Genomic DNA, 18,207 nt, shown 5'->3' with positions numbered 1-18,207 from the left:
CTTAAGCATGTAGTACCATGGGGTAATTTTAGAAGCAAAATATGAGATACTTCATTTTAAAAGAGAGACAGATTGTGATAAGATGGTCTTAATTGTTTCATTAAAAATTATTTTTAGATCCTTCCACAAAGAAATTCTTGGTTGTAAAAAGATGCTTATTATTTTGTTATGGTGTTCTAACATCTATAAAAATTAACTTTACTCTGAGTTATTCGTATTTATTTTCTTTCTCATTCTTTCCCTTTGATAATTTCGCCTCTCCTTAACACTGCTTTGGGAATATGAGTAGACATAGTACAAATAAGTTAGACTCCAGTTGGTCAGTTTGAAATTTGACAAAAGCTTAGGTTAAATGTGAAATGGCTTAAGAGATTATAACTGTTGGCTAAAATGAAAATAGAACAGTGTCATACTTGAAGTATTGAATAATATGTATATCACAAAATAAAGTCTAAAGTCTTAGTATGTAACTCTAAGAGAATATTTTTAAATTAAGTTTACTTTTTGGTATTATTCATTTTTTAAGGCACCTTGGACAATAGTTAATTTTTGAGCTTCCTGGAGGAATTGTACACCCTGATAATATACTCAAAAGAGATAACTTATACCCCAGGGTAGTCAGCCAGGGTCTTGCTACTGCTTTAATGATTGACTTAGAGTCTTCCAATCTTTCCCTAACTGATGTGGATTTTGGTTGCCCAATTTACTGCCGGCCTAATAAGGTCTAGACAGTTTAAGCCTAAGCTTAGTCTGTCCAAAAAAAACCTTCATTCTTTCAACCTTACTATTCAAAAAGATCTCTAAGACCCAAATTGACTTCTTTGTGTCTCTATCACATTTTTCTTTCAATCTTTTGTTCCATCCCAGAGAATGTTGACATCCAGAAATGATGTCCCATACAGTGATCATTTAATCAGTTGACAATTTCATGGTGTAAGAAAATTTGCTTAATCACTTACCTATTCCAATATGCAAACTACCTTCTGATTTTTTTTTCTGTTCTTCTCATAAATGATTTTCATATAACATGCCAGAACACACAACACCTGTCTGTTAAGAACAGAATTACTAGGCTTTGATTCTTAGTACTGGTTCCTTCTTTTGGGTAAATATGAGAGTTGCTTTTGGTCTAATTACTCATACTTTTAAAATAACTAATTACTAATAATTTCAAGTAGGTATTATCTAGAATGGTTAATTAGGAATATTAGAAGGAAAAACCAATTTAAAAAATACAAAGACTACTATCTTATTTATATCTGACTGGAGCCTGGAAAATTTGTTTGACATTTCATACCCTGGTATCATACTCTTTGGTGAGGTATATCTCTTAGTCGTTGGATCATACTTATTTTTGTTTTGTTTTATTTTTAATTTTCAAGGCCTTGGGGGGATTTATATAACACTACTTCTTTATGATACATGCAGATTGTTGTTAATTATAAGACAAATACTAAAGAGATGATATAAATACAGATATATATATAGATATGTTAATATGTGCATCAATTATATTATATTACATATAGATGCACATATTGATATAAACATTTGAAACTCCTCATCTTTAACTAGGCAAGCTGCTGCTTTTGCAGATTGTGATATATGAAAATGTTAATTTTACCAGTTAAGAAATATGGTCTCGTATAAACATTCAATTGTATTATCCTACTTTGATTCCTTGGGAACATTTTACAGAATATATCTTGTCCTAAACAGGATGTATCTCTCAAAGATCTGCTTCAAAAAGGCTATAAATTTAAAGGAAAGTCAGTGCTGGTTCAAAGAGCCGTGTTTGAGAGTATTGCTTAGAGGGGTAGGGGTAGGGTGAGTTGTCTATCAATGGAATGATGAGTCTGATCATATTTAAGTTCAACAGAATTGGATCTACGTTTGGAAACCAAAAATATTTGAGTAGACCAAATGTGTACCTTGGGTGTGATCTTTTCATTAATGTCATCTGCGTGCGTGCATAGGTTGTGACACAGTTATGTACACAACACAAATTAAAATTGTACTAGTTGTGAAATTATAGAAATTAATGAGCTAAGGATTTCAAATGATTATTGAGTTCACTGATGAGTGATTTGTATATTAGATATGTGGCTGAATTAATGTACATGAAACTTTGAGAAGTCAAACTAATGTACATTACTTATTATTGAACTTCATTTAACCATGTTTTACACCATGTTAAACTTGTCTTCATAACGTCATTGTAAATGGAAATTACATTTGAAATGTAGAAAAGTAACATATACTAAGAAATAACATGTTTTCAAAGCTAAAGACTCAGAAATCCAATGTAGTACTTATTAATATTTTATTTTCTAGATTTTTCAAAGCATAGTTAAGAAGAACATTGGTTATTTTAGATATACAGAAGGAAAGAATTTCTCCAGCTAGTTTAAAATTTGAAAGAAATAATATTTCAGTAGGCCCTTCTATCCTTTTAGTCTTTTCTTCCTTTCTCTCTTTTCTTTTCCTCCTTCCTTTTTCTTTTTCTTCATCTTTCTGTCCCACCTTAACCTCCTTTACAGAGTCCTTCCTTTCTCCTGCCTCAGTAATCTGAAAAGTGTTTTTTCTACGTAGTAAAGCATCTCCAATTGTAATTAAAGTTTTAAAGTTTACTTTTAGAAGCAGAGCTTTGCTAAAGGAAAAATACCTCTATTAGCTTACTTTTAAAATCCTTTTCATCATGATGAGGGTAATTATCTGTTACTTCTCAGAAGTTAGCCATAGCTAATTTCTGACTCTGAGTACATGTTTAAAGTAACTTAGAATCAGCTTGGGACAGTTCTGACGTCTGCTTATGTAATGCAGCATCCATACTCTTCGCTAGGTGTTCATTTTAGCTACAGATGCTTCATATAAAACAGGGTAGAGTAGCTTTCAAAAGGATCTACACATCAAAGTGTAACTTGAACTCTGGTTTTTACATTGCTTGAGGAGTTCTTAATGGAGTAGAACTAACAAATTTGCTTTTCTCCCAACACATCATTTTATAGTTTTAAGTAGTTTTATTACTTTGGAATGTTTGAACAACGTCCACATTAAGTATTATTGTAATTCATATTCTATGTGATAAGGAATGTTTCCTTTAATTATAATAAATTCTGGAGAATAATGATGCTGCTTCTGGAACAGTAATTAAAATTCCTTAAATAAAGCACTATATTTTAAGTTGGAATACCACATTCTTTCACTCATTTGTAGTTTGACTGATACCTATTCATGAGGCCAAGTTATCTTTTAAGACCTGATTCCTAAGAGGGCTTTGAAATAAGTGCAATGATTATAACTTGTAGCCACAATGTATCCTCTTTTGCTAGTGAATTCTTTGAAGCAGAATGCCTCTTGTTCAACTCCTTACCACAGTCTCTTTTCCATTTCTCATATGGATAAACTGTCACTTAAATTACATAAGAATTAATCTTTAGCTGTATATGATCCTCTTAGAATCCTGTTTAAAAATCACCACGTCAGTGTACTAAATAACAAAACATCTATGCTATTTTAAAACTTCCATTATGGAAAAGAAACCTGTAATTTGCCTCACTGAATTGGTAGTATTGGATTATTATCTTGAAATAAAATACTCTTGGGATACATCAGCCTACCCTACAGACAGTGCTCTCTTCATATAGCGTGTTCCAAAAATTTGAATTTTTTGTGGACATATTATAAATGATAAAATTCCTAGGATAAGCCATGTAGTTAATAATGAAATTGAACTATGACAGCAGTGCTGTAAATCCTAATCTGCATTTATAGTATTGTTCCTTTACATTCCAGATCTAACTCAAGAATCTGCAAGAGGAAGAGTTCCTCTTACTGCAGAGTCACTTCTCCCCCTTCAGATCACAGCAGTGTGGGTGGGAATCAGAGGTTCCAAGCTAGTAAGGGAGAAGTAGGAAGATGAGGCGTTCCTTTGCCACCCTGACTGGTGGAGAGGGTTCTGGGAAAGCTCAGAAGCAGTAGAGATGAGTCCACAGTCAGGGCCACAGTTTATCAGTAAGGAGACTTTTTTATGATCTAGACACTGTATTTGGTAAGATAGATTACTTCCATTTCATATATAACCCTTTATTGAATTCTGTATCTATTTTAGTAAGCCTTCCTCCTTTTTAACTAGTGTTTTTTAATTTTGGAATTTTTTTGCTTCATTTTAAGTATCAGAACATTAATTTTAAATGCGTTTTGGTGAAGAATTAAGGCAAAGTCATTTAAATTCCCACAGACTTTAAACTTTAAAATTGCCATGAATGCTATACAACTTTTTAAAACCTGTAATTTTTCTGAATTGATGAGTGCAGGAATATTTCTCTGATCCTTATTGTCAGGGGACTCTCAACCTCCTTTAAATTTAAAAAAAAATTGCGGGAAATAATTTTTTTTAAACTCATGAAGCAAACATATAGTACAAATAGTTATAAATTAAACTGTGATGAATCTGAGCTATCACTTCAGAAGGGAATCCATATGAGGACTTTTTACGTTATGTTTTCTTTTTTCCTTTTTTGAGGAAGATTAGCCCTAAGCTAGCATCTGCCACCAATCCTCCTCTTTTTGCTGAGTAGGATTGGCCCTGAGCTAACAACGCCTGTGCCCATCTTCCTCTATTTTATATGTGGGACACCTGTCACAACATGGCTTGTTAAGTGGTATGTAGGTCTGTGCCTGGGATCCAAACCAGCAAACCCCAGGCCACTGAAGCAGAGTGCATTACCTTAACCACTATGCCACCAGACCGGCCCCTTTACATTACGTTTTCTTTTTAATAACAACTTTATTGAAGTATAGTTTTGATACCCTTTTAAAGTGTACTGTTCATTGATTTTTTTTTTACAACATTCACAGATTTGGTACACTCATCACTACTGTGTAATTCCAGAACATTTTTATCACCCCAAGAAGAAACCCCATACTGTGTTAGCTGTCACTCCTCATTCCCCCTCCCAACCCATGACAACCACTATTCTACTTTCTGTCTCTATGGATTTGCCTATTCTGAACACTTTGTGTAAATGAAATGTTATAGTATATGGCATTTTGTGTCTGACTTCTTTCACTTGCATTATATTTCTGTGGCTTGTCAATGTTGTAGCATGTTTCAGTACATTCCCTTTTTTTTTTTTTTTGCTTTTTCTCCCCAAATCACCCCAGTAGATAGTTGTATACTTTTAGTTGTGGGTCCTTCTAGTTGTAGCATGTGGGATGCTGCCTCAACATGGCCTGATGAGTGATGCCATGTCCGCACCGAGGATCTGAACTGGCAAAACCCTGGGCCGCTGAAGTGGAGTGCTCGAACTTAACCACTCAGCCACAGGGCTGGCCCCCAGTACATTCCTTTTTATGGCCAAGTAATATTCCATTGTGTGGAGATACATTTCATTTATTTATTCACCAGTTGATGGACATTTGGATTGTTTCTGCCTTTTGGCTATTATCAATAAACACTGCTGTGAACATCAGTGTATAAGTCTTTGTGTGGACATATATTTTCAGTTCTCTTTGCTAGATACTTAGGAGCGAAATTGCTGGGTTATGTGGTAATTCTGTCTTTTGAGGAACTGCCAAACTGTTTTCCAAAGCATCTGCAACGTTTCACATTCTCACAAGCAATGTATAAAGGTTCCAATTTGTTCACGTCTTTGCCAACACTTGTTACTTTCTATTATTTCCATTATAGCCATCTAATTTTGATTTCAATTTGCCCTTCCCTAATTACTAATGATGTTAAACATCTTCTCATGTGCTTACTGGCCATTTGTATATCATCTTAGAAGAAATGTTTTTGAATTCTTCACTCATTTTTTAACTGAGTTGTCTTTTTATTGTTGAGTTGTAAAAGTTCCTTATATATTCTGGATACTAGTCCCTTATCAGATATATGATTTGCAAATATTTTCTCCCCATATTGTGGGTTTTCTTTTTTTTTCTTAAAGATTGGCTCTGAGCTAACGTCTGTTGCCGATCTTTTTTTTTTCTTCTTCTTCTCCCAAAGCCCGCGTCGTCCCCCCCCCCCCCCCCCCGAGTATATAGTTGTATATTCTAGTTGTAGGTCCTTCTAGTTCTGCTGTCTGGGATCCTGCCTCAGCATGGCTTGATGAGCAGTGCTAGGTCTCTGCCTAGGAACTGAACTGGCAAAACCCTGGGCTGCCGAAGCAGAGGGTGTGAACTTAACCACTCAGCCATGGGGCTGACCTCTTTCTTTTTTTTAATTTTAATTTTTTTGAGGCAACATTGGTTTGTAACATAAATTTCAGATGTACATCATATTTTGATTTCTGCATAGACTACCTTGTGTTCACTACCCAAAGTCTAATTGCCATCCTTGAACATTCTCATGTGCCCTTTCACCCTCCCTTCTGGTAGCTACCAATCTGTTCTCTGTATCTATGTGTTTGTTTGTTGTTGTTGTTTTAATCTTGCACATATGAATGAAATCATATGGTATTTGGCTTTTTCCCTCTGACCTATTTCATTTGGCTTTTGCCCTCTAGATCCATCCATGTTGCACGTGGCAAGATTTCATCTTTTTTATGGCAGAGTAGTATTCCACTGTGTATATACCACATTTTCCTTTCTTTTCTTTCTTTCTTTTTCTTTTCTTTGAGGAAGATTAGCCCTGAGCTAACTGCTGCCAATCCTCCTCTTTTTGCTGAGAAAGACTCACCCTGAGCTAACATCTGTGCCCTCTTTATACTTTATATGTGGGACGCCTACCACAGCATGGCTTGCCAAGCAGTGCCATTTCCGCACCCAGGATCTGAACTGGCAAACCCCGGGCCGCTGTAGCAGAACGTGAGCGCTTAACCGCTGGGTGACTGGGCCGGCCTCATACCACATTTTCTTTATCCATTCATTCGTTATGGGTACTTAGATTGTTCCCAGGTCATGGCTATTGTGAGTATGCTGCAATAAACATAAGGGTGCATATATCTTTTCGAATTAGTGTTTTCGTGTTCTTTGGATAAGTACCCAGAAGTGGAATAGTTAGATCATATGGTAGTTCTAGTCTTAATTTTTTGAGGAATCTCCATACTGTTTTCCATAGTGGGCTGCACCAGTTTGCACTCCCACCAGCACTGTACAAGGGTTCCGTTTTCTCCACATTCCTCTCCAGTACTTGTTATTTCTTGTCTTTTTAATTTTTTTTTAAAGATTGGCACCTGAGCTAACAGCTGTTGCCAATCCTTTTTTTTTTAAATTCTTCTCCTCAAAGCCCCCCTGTACATAGTTGTATATTCTAGTTGTGAGTGCCTCTGGTTGTGCCTTGTAGGATGCCACCTCAGCATGGCCCGATGAGCGGTGCCACGTCTGCACCCAGGATCCGAACTGGCGAAACCCTGGGCCACCGAAGCCGAGTGCACAAACTTAACCACTGAGCCATGGGGCCGGCCCCTCTTGTCTTTTTAATTATAGCCACTCTGATCATATCTCATTGTAGTTTTGATTTGCATTTCCCTAATAGTCAGGGATGTTAAATATCTTTTCATGTGCCTGTTGGGTATTTGTATATCTTTGGAAAAATGTCTGTTCAGATCCTCTGCACCCTTTTTTTTTTTTGAGGAAGATTAGCCCTGAGCTAACATCTGCTGCCAATCCTCCTCTTTTTCCTGAAGAAGACTTGCCCTGAGCTAACATCTGTGCCTCTCTTCCTCTATTTTATGTGGGACGCCTGCCATAGCATGGCTTGGCAGGTGGTGTGTAGGTCCGCAGCTGGGATCCGAACTGGCGAACCCTGGGCCACCAAAGCAGAGTGTATGAACTTAACCACTGCACCACCTGGCCAGCCCCCTGCCCATTTTTTAAATGGGTTGTTTGTTTTTTGTTGTTGAGTTGTACGAGTTTTTTAGTATATTTTTAATATTAACCCCTTATCAGATATATGATTTGCAAATACCTCTTCCCAGTTGTTAGGCTCTCTTTTTGTTTTGTTTTTGGTTTCCTTTGCCTTGCAGAAGCTTTTTAGTGTGATGTAGTCCCATTTGTTTATTTTTTCTTCTGTTTCCCTTACCTGAGGAGACATGATATTCAAAAAGATACTGCTAAAACCCATGTTGAAATATTGACTAGGTTTTCTTCTAGGAGTTTTATGGTTTCAGGTGTTAGATTCAAGTCTTTAATCCATCTTGAGTTAGTTTTGTGTATGATGTAAGATTAATTTTTTTGCATGTATTCTCAACACCATTTATTCAGAAGGCTTTCCTTTCTCCATGTAGGTTTTTGGCTCATTTGTCAAAAATTAGCCATCCATAGATGTGTGGGTTTATTTCTGGGCTCTTGATTCTGTTCTGTTGATGTCTGTGTCTGCTTTTCTGCCAGTGCTGTTTTGGTTGCTATAGCTTTGTAGTATATTTTGAAATCGGGTTGTGATACCTGCAGCTTTGTTCTTTTCATTTTCTTGATGGTATCTTTGAAGTACAGATTTTTAATTTTGATGAAGTCTAGCTTATTTTTTCTTTGGTTGCTTGTGCTTTCGGCTGGTGATATCTAAGAAACCATTGCCTAATCCAAAGCCATAAAGATTTCCTCCTATGTTTTCTTCTAAGGACTTTATAGTGTTAACTACATTGCCTTTTTTCATATGTTCTTCAGAGTAGTCAAGTGCTATGATTTTGAATTTCTTAATTAGCAGATTACTTCATCAGGGAGATCTGTAAAATATTTGTCACTTATTTTCTACTTCTAAAAAATTCTTAAGAATTTATGAAATCTGCTTTTGATGATACTTTGATGGGATAAATTTTTAAAAAATTATTAGTATGTCAGTAACAAAATTATCATCATTTCCATATTATAAACTCTGTTTAGCATTCATTGAAAAACCCACAGACTACGTTCAGAGGGCTTAGGCTCTTCCTAGAGCTTCACAGGCTCCTAATCCAGGTTTAGAAATACTGTTCTGGTAGATAAGATGCTTGACTAGACGTCAAGAGAACAGAAGTGCAGTTCTGAGGGCAGCACAGCCTGTCTTACTCAGATGTTTTCTTGTTGCTACTTTGATTTCTTTATTTGTACAGATTAAAAGCGATGCTTAATTATTTCATGTAAGTATACTGTAAAGGTTAAAATAATAGTCGATATATAAAAGTATCCTTTGATTCTTCAGTAGAAAACAGTTCATTCATTCATTATATCACTCTTGTATTAGCCTATCTTTTTAGTGTGGCTTTGGATAAAATTAGTAAAGATGTTTTAAAGCTCTTGTAGATCATGAAATTTCTGCTATGATTCCCTTGGTTTTGAAATTTTTGCAGAGAAACCGTAGAACAAGTAAAATAATTATTACTAAAAACGTCAATCCTAGCACTTTTATAGGAAGCTTTTCGTTTGGCCACTGTGTTGATAATTTCATATAAAAAATTTAAAAGCAGTATATAGCTTGTTTTATAAATTGGCTCGTAAACAGCATCAAATTGATCTCAATCTTGAGTAAGAGAAAAATAGTGCTTCCCTGTATTGTATTTTATTCAGTGAAAGGATATGAGGAAGACACAAACTGTTACCTGTGTTTGAAGAAAATTTCCCTTATTTATGTGACAAAATATATTTGGCATTGTCTAGACAAAATTATAATAAATATAACAATTTAAATAAGACAAAACATAAACTTCAAACCAGATGTGTGGATATAATTCTGATGGGTGCTTTCATTTAATCATAGTCTCAATTAAGACAGTACTGCTTTGAGGATTGTGTCCCTGACTATAATAATGACAGCTTTTCGAATGTTAATTATTATTTTTTAGTCTTGTCAGGAATATTAAAAGTGGACTTCAGACTCTGGTAGCATAACTACAGAAAGTGCTTATTTTCAAGTCTCCTATTTCCCTACATAAAGGATAAAAGTAGTCTGATTAAGTGACACAGACCCCCCCCCCCGCTCCCCTTCCTGTTCCCTCACTTCCCACCACGGAAAGGACTGTTTACTGTAAAGGTCTAAAAGCATTCATTTGAAATGGTCTGTTCTTTTTACTTAATGAGGTATTGTAATTGTGTATATTCTTAAGCTAATTTTAATATGAGACTTCTTTTGAAAAGCATGTGATGCAAAATTTGATATGCATGAATATATTTTAGGCCAAATATGCATGTGACAGTTTGAAGCACATCATGTGTCATTGTTGGTAAAGTCTGGCTGCATATCCTGTGTAAACCCCTGTTTTCTTTTTCTTTGTGCCACATATTTATTCTAATTAACAAGACTTCAAAGGGAACTGATGGTTGAATACCAGTTGTTTTTCATTCTCTCTGTTACTGGTTCTGTAAATAGACTAACCTTTCTTTGGTTCCGTATTTAACAGTAGTTTGAAAGGGAGGGATGAAAAGGACTAATCATTGTTAAGCACCTCTTGGATTAGATGGTTCATGTGTCTCATCTCATTTGATTATCGCAGCACTCATTCAAAGATATCTATTGTTCCCAGTTTTCAGATTCAGAAACAGACTCTCAAAGATTGACATAGTTCGCCCCAGGTGCAGTCGCTTCTGTTGAGTTGGGATTCCAGCTGAGCTTTTGCTAATTCCACTATAGTTGACATTCCAAGCTCTATGTGTTGAGCTCTTAGCTCACTTTTCTCCCCTTGTCCACTAATTTCTCACAGATAGTGTTACATTCCAGCTACCCTCTGAGTACTTGAGTGGAGGGGTCATATGAAGGAAAGGGTTTGGACCGCACTCTGCCTGAAATGGCCTTATGTCTTTCTCTATTTTAAAAATATTAATGTATTTCAGGTTGGAAGCTTGAAGACCTTCTGTATTCCCCCCTTTGTTTTCATCCTCTTGAAACGCCTTGCTGATACATGACATTCTGCTACACTTAGCATGTTTGACTTTATACCTGCGAGTATATCTTCCACTCTTAGAAAATGAAAATATGTAACCAGTTATGGTTTCTTTGTTTCTATTTTTGTTTTTGCTCTAGCTGCCGAAAAAGTTTGAGTTAAATTTTGTGCCTAAGCTTTTGAATTTTCTCTCATAGCACTTTGTACATATTTCTGTAAACAGTTAACACTATATTACAATTATTTGTGTATGTGTACTTTATTCATCTTTGTATCCACCAACACAGTAAGACCTTAGTAAATGTTCACTAAATGTTTAAGGAATGAAGATTTCTGATATAATTTACCCCTGACCCTCTGGTCATTAGTTAGAGATCCTGGACCTGGGTACTACTATTGGGATAATTCTATCTAACCTACATATGTGTTAATAATTATTGTTGTTATATGCATGCTTTTATTATAAGCAGTCTCAAATCCTTTCTTTCTTTTTTTCTTTCTTTTTTTCTTTTTTTTGGTGAGGAAGATTGGCCCTAAGCTAACATCTATTGCCAGTCTTCCTCTTTTTGCTTGAGGAAGATTGTCACTGAGCTAACATCTGTGCCAGTCTTCCTCTGTTTTATGTGGGACACCACCACAGCATAGCTTGATGAGCAGTGCTATGTTCGTGCCCAGGATCAGAACCTGCGAACCCCAGGCCAGCAAAGGGGAGCGTGTGAACTTAACGACTACACCACGGGGCCAGCCCCTCAAATCTTTTTTTAACATAGTCAGGAAATTAATATTATTCATTGCAATTTATTTATCTTTATATCCTTGTAATGCCTGTCATCACTGTTAATTGAATATCACAACTATGTGATTCTCTGAAGAATTACATTGTGGTTTTTTTTTTTTACTAAGGATCTATAAGAAAAGTTTTATTGGTCATCACTGTCACCATTTTGGTAATAATGAAGCTTTTACTACTTACTTGTAAAACTTTTCAAAAATAATAAGTTCATTATTTTGAAATTGTATGCCAAGCAAAAATAGACTGATTTTGTTGGTGGGGTTTTTGATATTGGAGGTAGCTTTTGTACATAGACGGCATACTTAGAGTTATTTGTGTTTTATTAGAGTTGTAAATTGTAAAATCTAGTTTTTCTAATGCCTTTCAGTTAAATTTCTGCTAGTTATGTAATTTTTGTAGAAAAATGAAAGCAGTCTTTTTCACTTCTTTATTTCTATAATTCATCCTTTTCTAGATTTAATTCTTCTGAAACACAGTACTACTTATATAGTTAGTGAAACAATCAAATTATATTATTAATGATTAAATAGACATTGCTAATTCCAGTTATGGTTCAGAATAGGTTATTTTTAAAACACCTACAAATCTAACAGGTGAAATCCTTTGATATGCTTATGTAACTCTTCTAAATCAAATAAGTTTTACTTCTAAGTGTGGAAATCAGTCATCCTGATTATTTCAGGGGATTTAAAAGCAAAGCATATGCACAGAGTAGCTGACGATATCAAAACTTGTTGCTACACCTGGAAAAATACAACATATGTGAAGTATCAATATGATAACTTGTTTCTTCAGCCCAACCAAGGAGAACAGAATGCCTGTCTCAGGCTCACTGGAGCAGATGATGCTATGGATTCAGTTGACAATGATTCAGGTTATTGGTGGGAGATCCTGAACGCAGGTGCCACTCCTCTGATGATTTTGTCCAAGCCATTTTAACAAAGTGTGCCCCTTGTCGTTATCAGGTTCTACCTGCTGTATCAATAGGAGACCCCCAGCCTGCCCCTCCCCTTCCACTGCACCCCTCCCACCCCCAGCTTTTAATTAAGGCCATCTGTAAGTTTCAAAACCCAGTGAATCATCGTGCATCTACTGGATGCCTTTTAGGTTGTATCCTTGCTGAATTTTTATGTTGTTCTGTTTTATAACTTTTAATCACTTTGTTTCGCTGAATAGAATCTTCTTTTACTATCTGACAGGATTCTTCCTCCTCTTTATGGTCACTGACTCCATGGTCAATGAGCTAGATAGATACCCTTGTAGCTATAAATTGTCATTTTTAAGAAAACCGACATTTCTAATCCATATTATATGTTGATACAGTATATATAATCACTGTCATTTTTAACAAAACACACATTTCTAATCCATATTTTATGTTGTTACAGTATTAATGACCAAAACAACAAAATTAGCACTAATGCCATGTAGTGACAGGATGACTGCAAGATTAGAATATCTTCTTATAATCATAAATGTTTTCTATTATGGCTCAATGCAAAATACATATCAGTAGTCAGTAAATTTCTGTTGAGTATCAGGTCACAGTAAGAACAGTCACAGCACTTACTGAGCATTTACTTTGTGCTAGGCATTATTCTAAATGTTTTACATGAATTACCATGTGTAATCTTCACATGCAGTTGCAAGAAATAGTACAGAAAGATCTATATATCCCTCACCCAGTTGCCCCCACTGGTGACTCCTTGTATAGCTGTTGCACCGTATCATTACCAAGAAATCGACATTGATACAATCCACAAACCTTAGCATATTTCATTGCGTTTGTTCCAACACAAGCTACCCTTTTATAGCCACAGCTTCCTACCTCACTTCCCCCCTCCCTAACCTCTGACAACAACTAATTTTTTCTGTTTCTAAAATTTAATCTTTTTTTTTTTTTTTTGAGGAAGATTAGCCCTGACCTAACTACTGCCAATCCTTCTCTTTTTGCTGAGGAAGACTGGCCCTGAGCTAACATCCATGCCCGTCTTCCTCTACTTTATACATGGGACACCTACCACAGCATGGCTTTTGCCAAGTGGTGCCATGTCTTCACCCGGGATCCGAACTGGCGAACCGTGGGCAGCTGAGAAGCAAAATGTGTGAACTTTGCTGCGCCACTGGACCGGCCCCTAAAATTTAATCATTTACTAATGTTATATAAATGGAATCATTCCATATGTAACTTTTTGAAATTGACTATTTTCATGCAGCATAATTCCCTTGAGCTCCATACAAGTTGTTGCATGTATTAGTGGGATTTTTGTTTTGTTTTGTTTTATTGCTGAGCAGTATTCACTATGTACCTGTTGAAAGACATTGGGATCGTTTCCAGTTTTGGGATATTAGAAGTAACGCTGCTATGAACATTTGTGTGCAAGTTTTTTTGAGAACTTAAGTTTGCATTTCTCTTAAAATACTCAGGAGTACAATTCCTGGGTCATATGGTAGATGCATGTTTAGTTTTACAAGAAACTACCATACTCTTTTTCCAGAGAGGTTGTATCATTTTACATTTGTACCAACAATGTATGAGTGATATAGTTTCTCCACCTGCTCACTGGCATTTGGTATTGTTACTGTTTTTTATTTTAGACGTTCTGGTAGGTGTGTAGTGATATTGCATTGTGGTATTGCACTTTACATTTCCTTAATGGCTAATGATGTGTCAAACATCTTTTTATATGCTTATTTTTCAGCCATGTTTCCTTTTGGTGAGATGTCTGTCTGTGTCTTTTGTCCATTTTCTAATTGAATTCTTTGCTTTTTTTTGACTCTTAAATTTTTAGAGTTCTTTATGTATTCTAGGTACAAGACTTTTGTTGGATATGTGATTTACAGATATTCTCACCTAGTCTGTGGCTTGTCTTTTCATCTTCTTCATAGGATCTCTTGCAGAGGCATACATTTTTTATTTTGATGAGGTCCAATTTATGAGTATTTCCTTTTATGGATCTTGCTTTAGGTGTTAAATTCTAGACTAATATTGAATTTAGTCCTAAAATGACTTTGCCTTTTTTTCCCCTTGCTGTATAAATAAATGTTAGAACATAACGTTGAATTTCATGCTTTTGGACCTTTTAGCATCCAGACAAGTGGACTTAGAGAAAATAGATTGAAACTAAAAGGATATAAAACTTGAGTCTGCTAAATTGGGATAGTATTCAGTTAAAATATCCATTACATTGTTCTGAAATTGTTGCTGATGGTGTTAGTGTGGTTTAGGGTGTGTGTGAGTGATCGTGTGTACCGTAATTGCTCTGTGCATGTATTTTATCATCTGAGAAGCTCTGCGATGTAGATCTTATCTCCATTTACACTTGTGCGTGTGTGCACATACATAGATAGTTGTTCCTGTTTTACAGTTGAGGAGACTGAAGTCCAGGAAAGTTCAGTAATTCTGCACATGGTCCTATAATGAATGAGCGAACCTGGACTTAAAGCCCGTTCTTTTTGGCTCTGAAGCCTACACTGTTAACAGCTGCACTGCGTCTTTTGTTGCATTGTGTACCTTGTGTAACTCTCAAGAATCAAACCTGATCTTAGTGATGCGGTTCCGCCTGTTACCCTTCAAGTCCGTATGTTGTCTGATTTTCAAACTGCTGCAGTAAGTCAGCATTTCTTGTTTAGCTTGAGCGCTAACCTATTTGGTTAGCCTGTTTGGCTGTATTGGAAATAGACCTTTTCTCTGTATTTTGTTTCTTAGATGTAAACTTAATAAAATCATGATCATCCTCCAGTTTACACTATTGTTGTAACATCGTCTTTTAAGAATTTGTGTCACTCTTGAACTGTCAGTTTAAGAAAATATATTCCCTAAAATTTTATAAATTTAACTTAAAATTTTTACAAATTTGGTTCCTCTGCTTCTGTTCAAAGTATCTCTGAGGTAAATGAGCAATATAGCTCTTCCGTAGAGGACAGAGTTATTGTCCGTTGGTGAGGGTGCATGAGTAGAGGAGGGGTGGGGAGCAGCCAGCCAGTAGCACCCCAACTTTGTATTCTATTTGGTATAGTGAAGAGATGACTAACATATGTATTTTAAAATGTAACAAAGGCAGTTTCAAAGATGACTTTACCAAGTCATATTATTTCTCATGAGAGAGTAACGCTGTTTCTTGGAAGTCCCTGAAATGGTTTACATATTTACAAATAATGACTAAGTAAGTATTGTGCTGTATTGCTTTTCTAGTGGCTTTCTTGTCTGTCAGACTAAGATTCAGATTACTGTGAATATTGTTAGCATAGTCTGGTTTCATGTATACTAAATCAAAGTTCACAGAATTCATGTTCCCGGAGCTTTTCGTATTTTTAAAATTCTCGCTATATTCAAAAGAAAGATAGCGGTTTAGTACTTTCTTGCATAATTTAGTCTTTGCTTAACTCCAACTTAGACTTAATGAGATCTGCACGAAATTTGCATGAACCTATCATCCATTCTCATTGCCCTTCAGAACTTCTGTAGAGTATTTGAATGCGTGAGCTATCTGTGGAGGGCTTTTGTTTTAAGGGTAGATAACCCCCAAAATTGAGTATTTTCCATAATCTTTGGTGTGACTTACTCAGACACTTAATTGCTCTTTTCTAGAATACTAAATTTTTAAGAATAAGAATATTTGGGGCCGGCCCGGTGGCACAGCCATTAAGTGCGAACCTTCTGCTTTGGCGGCCCGAGGTTCGCCGGTTCGGATCCCAGGTGTGGACATTGCACTGCTTGGCAATCCACGCTGTGATAGGCATCCCACATATAAAGTAGAGGAAGATGGACATGGATGTTAGCTCAGGGCCAGTCTTCCTCAGCAAAAAGAGGAGAATTGGCAGCGGATGTTAGGGCTAATCCTCCTCAAAAAAAAAAATAAGAATATAAGTTTTTAAGGGCATTGTAATAAATATTAAACAAAATGTTTGTTAGATTTTTGATTGAGATGTATTGGGTCTTCATCTTTTAAAATAAGGTTTTTGTTGTATGAGAAACAGCACTTTACTTTGAGGAGAGTTTTCTTGGTTACCATTCTAAAGGATTTACCTAGAACATGTTAATAATACTGAGGCTTCCTCCTTCCCCCCAAGCAAATAACATCATTACAAAAGTTTTTGAAGTTATATCTTTGTTATAACTCCTCAGATTTGGGAGAGTGGAAAAAAGAGAGGTACAGAGAAATTCTAGGCCATTCTTCTAGGAATGGGGGTAGAGAATATCTGTTTTTTAATATGTAGCTAAGACTACTTGGCCTTTCCTGTTTAGCATATTGTTTTCAGGTTATTGTATTATATATTATATTCCTATACCTCAGCCACCTCACAATTCTGTCACTAAGTAGGAGGTGAATGAATCTTAAGATTTCTTTGACTTTGCTGTAAACCTTGGTATTTTCAGAATAGACTATGACTGATACATTTTAAGTTTTTTTTTTTTAATTGGGGCTACAGTCCTGACTCTTTTTCTGCTTACCCAGACCCAGTTGTCATCACATAGGCTGGCATTATTCAGACAGCCTTTCACTGGTCAACCTAATAGTTACCTCGCTGGTCAGCCTGATGTTAGCTCTCAGCCAAGTCATCGCACACAGTGCTGCTTTCCATTAGCCTTCAGAAAAAGCCTCTTTCATCACGTCACTTCCTTTGCTAAAAAGTCTTAACAGCTTCCTCATTGTCTGGAAGATAGAAAGCCCTAAGTGGGTGGTGGCTGTTTTAAATTATTACTACAGTCCCCTATTCATTTCTTTCCTCTCCGAACTCTCCTAACTCTTCTTATCTTCACATAGTTAATCCTTGGTTGTGCATGATACCATTCTCAGTTTCGTCTTGTGTGAAAAGTATGAGCTTCCTAAATTGAAGGCTATCAATCATACTTTAATAAAATAATCCCTAAAGAGTTCAGTTAGCGAAATGCATTACATTATCTTCTGTGCATATGAATTATCAAGATTTTAGGGGGCCAGCCAGGTGGCATAGAGGTTAAGTTCAGTGTGCTCTGCTTCGGCAGCCTGAGGTTCGTGATCCTAGGCATGGGCCTACATCACTCATCAAACCATGCTGTGGCAGTGACCCACATACAAAATATAGGAATGTTAGCTCAGGGCCAATCTTCCTCACCCCCCCCCCCCAAAAAAAAAAACAAAACAAAAAAAGATTTTAGTTTCTACAGGTTTTTTTTTCCATACTTGGCCACAGACAACTGTATTATTGGAGTACCATTTTTAACTTCTAATAGGTATCCACTGAGTATACAGTGTAAGGAGGAAAGGTAGCTCACATGCTTTTACACCATGTCAGTGTTTTCTTACATTTTAGTTTATGTCCACACTTAAAACTAGATTATTTTTTACCAAATCGGTGACAGTTATATCAAAGAAGTTGAGGTATTAAAAAAGAGACAAACTTGTCTTTAATGGCCGGGTATTTGAAATCATTTTCTTATGAAATATGAGACATTATTCTGTTCTTCTAAGTTTTTATGATTTTTGACTCTTGGAAGCTTAAAATAAAAACTTAACATCTTAAAATGAAATAACAGTTGAAGAGCGTTTTTATTCTCTTTCACATTTATTTGTTTATTTACTCTGTGCTTAGTGCAGTTCTTCCGTTATTCTCACCACAAACTTAAGAAATATGGAA

At 35.9% G+C, this 18,207-nt stretch overlaps 1 protein-coding gene across 7 annotated transcripts in view; it reads left to right on the top strand.

The window, feature by feature from the left end:
- The window catches only part of ATG5 (autophagy related 5), a 122,046-nt gene that overhangs the window by 83,955 nt on the left and 19,884 nt on the right, over nucleotides 1-18,207 (top strand). The window lies entirely within an intron of this gene.

Source organism: Equus asinus, chromosome 24 (assembly GCF_041296235.1).
Source record: "Equus asinus isolate D_3611 breed Donkey chromosome 24, EquAss-T2T_v2, whole genome shotgun sequence".
Lineage (NCBI taxonomy): Eukaryota > Metazoa > Chordata > Mammalia > Perissodactyla > Equidae > Equus > Equus asinus.
This window is presented reverse-complemented; position numbering and strand designations above follow the sequence as displayed.